We start from the raw sequence: 3,076 nt of genomic DNA, 5'->3' as shown, positions 1-3,076 counted from the left end.
AACGTAAGTTGCCCGGAGGAGTTAGCAATTACTAGTAGACCTCACCTCTCCAACTTGAAGGAAGTGCCAAGTTTGTTAGTGCCTCCTAGTTTTGCTCCACCAGCTGCTGTTGCAATGGTATGGTCCCACCCTCCCTTGCCCCGGCCAAACTGAGGGCTCCTCCATCCCCTTGAGACTTCCCCATGACAAAGCTATCTCCAAAGATAGAGATGTGGGAAATAGTTTCACACTTTAGTTTATAAGTATATGAGAACATGATATATCTATGTATATGTATCTGCATATGATAGATTTTGGATGAGGGGGCTCAAGAATGACTCTCTAGACATTTCCTTAATCTGTATGCAATGAGTCCTCCCTTGTTGGCCCTCCAATTTACTCCAATGGTGCTTTCACTTTACATGTGGTGCACCGACTGTGGCAAGCCAACCCCGTTTCTGGATTTCTTTCCAAGCATTCTTTTAAATCTCATTGCCCCACCCATGGCCCTGAGTATGGCATGAGCAGCACAAGAGTTCCACTTGAATGTGGTATCTTCTAAAAAGATGTAAATGTCCATAAGACCTTGGACAACACAAAGACTCTTGTAAGCAGCCTGGGCCAGCTAGAATATGTTATCTCCACATGCCCCTGAGGATTTGACTTTGATATGTTTCATTTTCACTTGTACTATTTTGTTACAATTAACAAGCTGAAAACCAGTGGGAGAATTCCACCTCAGAACCGGTGTTTTCAATCAGTTGGCTCTGTGTTTCATTGCTCTTTCTTTTAGAGATAAGGGCTAAAATGAATGGATATTGGTCCCCATGTAAGAAGAACCCCAGTAGCACTGTCCTTTCCAACCAAGTGTGTTTAAGTCTTATGTACAAAATATTAGTTGATGACCACCTTCAGGGGCATCCTTGTCTGAATGTCATAGATACCAGTTAAAATGATGTCCATAGGGAAAGATTCCTTGAATGGATTTAATGTCAGCTGGACTTTTTATACTCAAATTTCTAAAATTTCCTGTAGAATATTGAACTCTACAGAATCCAGGGTTGGGTCAGTAAAGGTGACATCCTGATGAACGACCTTACCTAAAGTTTCAGGTGCCAAATTGTTAACACTAAGGACTTTGCTAAGAAGCTCTACCATTTATTTTGTCAGTTGGGCATAGTCTTAAGATTACCTTTCTTTCTAAATCATTAGTAAACTCACTGGATTCTTTTCCAAAACAAATTTTTTTCCAAGCCTGGAAACTTTTCCATATTCTATTTCATAACTTCCTGTACTAATACCTCCTTTCTTTCCTTCTATCAAGCCTTCTGGAAGAAGGCTTCCTGCTGCCTCCATGCCCAGGTAATGGCAGCTTTCTCAGAGACATGGAGCAGCTCATGGAGGATGTCTGACATTTTTTAACCTTGCTTTTCAGTTGAAGCTGCTGATCGGACTGGTACCTCTGGGCCTTCAAATTTCTGGAGGATAGAAATTCAAGACCAGGGTGTCAGCGGGCTTTATTTCTCTTGAAGGTCTCTCCTTGGCTTGCAGATGGTCACTTTCTTGCTGTGTTCTCACATGGCCTTTCCTCTGTGCATAACTTTTTTTGCTCTGTTTTGTTTTTTGCTTTTCTATTTTAATTACAAAAGCAAATTTCCAACCAAAACACAGAAATCAGTCATAGAAAAATAAGAAAAGAAAAATCTCCAAGCTATATAATAAAATCCTGGGAGTTCAGGCTCAGTGTGTATGTTGTAGTGGAGGGAAGACAGACATGACTGGCCATCAAAGATAAGGTAGAGCTATTGGAGATATTGAAGTTGTCCTTAATAATGAGAGAATACAACGATCTCATTGTTCTCATAATGTCCATAAGCATTCTAAAAAGTAAATATATATGTATATATATATATTTAATTTAAAGTTTTAAAGTTTTTGTAATGCTTCCAAAATTTTGAGAGTTTGGAGCAATAATGAATTTAAAAAGAAGGTAACTAAATGGACAAATCATCATTCTAAGTCATCACTATTCTTTTTGTTCACGTTTTTGAATTAAGGAAATAAATAAAAATAATACTATATAAAGAAATCTAGACCATGAAGAACTAGAATCAAAAGAATCGTAGCTTCATATTCCATTTACATGTTTCCTGGCTTTCCATAAAAACCTTGTAACCTGTTGAAATATATCATAAAACAAAATCAAAAGAATATATAGATTGTTAGTATCAGTTCTTTAAAGTAAAGATTACATTCAACCTCTCTATAAATAAGAAATTACTGGGCTGGGGGATGTCAAGTTTTATCTACGAAGTAAACAAAATTCTGGAGTACTTGGAATGTCCTTATTTAGCATTGAGCCAGAATGGATCAAATTGATTTTGTGGGTATTTTTTGGTCAAGTTTGTACAGAATAGATATATGTTGCAAAATTATGTCAAAATAATTAAAGTCAGTCTATTGGCTTTAAACAAGCTATAAATTTTAAAGGAATGTTCTTTAGGTTTATCTGAATTAATATATTTTTCCTTAACAGTAAACTATATTTTTAACCAGTATGACATTATGAATGTATAAATTAATATATTACTAACATATCAATAATTGTCTAACGAATAGTTTATGTTATTTTTTAAAAAGATTTTATTTATTTGTCAGAGAGAGAAAGAGAGTGAAAGAGAGACACAGAGCGGCAGGCAGAGGGAGATGCAGTCTCCCTGCTGAGCAGGGAGCACGATGCGGGACTTGATCTTAGGACCCTGGGATCATGACCTGAGCTGAAGGCAGACACTTAACTGACTGAGCTGTCCAGGCATCACTTAACCAATACTTTAAAAGGGAAAGAATAATTTTCTGAAATGTAACACTACAAAATACCTAAGAAAATATTTACATGTTATCCAATTTCTTCATTTGGGATTTCCTTGGGTTGTTGTGAGTTTAATAATTTGTGGGTTTTTTTCTATTATTTTGGTGATGATCTTTTCTTGAACCTTATAGGAGACTCCTGTTTTATGACACTGTATTATGAACTTAATTTCAGACAGTTCCAATGTCTCTGGTATGTGATAAATAGAATTATTTTGCAACATTAAAA

General features: G+C 36.2%; 1 pseudogene; it reads right to left on the bottom strand.

Annotated features, from left to right (window-relative positions):
* Window positions 1-263: 263 nt before the first annotated feature.
* LOC114206635 (inositol polyphosphate 1-phosphatase pseudogene) lies at window positions 264-1,394 on the bottom strand (annotated as a pseudogene).
* Window positions 1,395-3,076: the final 1,682 nt, after the last annotated feature.

This window comes from Eumetopias jubatus, unplaced genomic scaffold (assembly GCF_037043125.1).
Source record: "Eumetopias jubatus isolate StellerSeaLion01/CBP00866 unplaced genomic scaffold, mEumJub1_p1.0 scaffold_2, whole genome shotgun sequence".
Taxonomy (NCBI): Eukaryota; Metazoa; Chordata; class Mammalia; order Carnivora; family Otariidae; genus Eumetopias; species Eumetopias jubatus.
The sequence above is the reverse complement of the archived record's forward strand: the minus strand, read 5'-3'. Positions and strand labels throughout refer to the sequence as shown.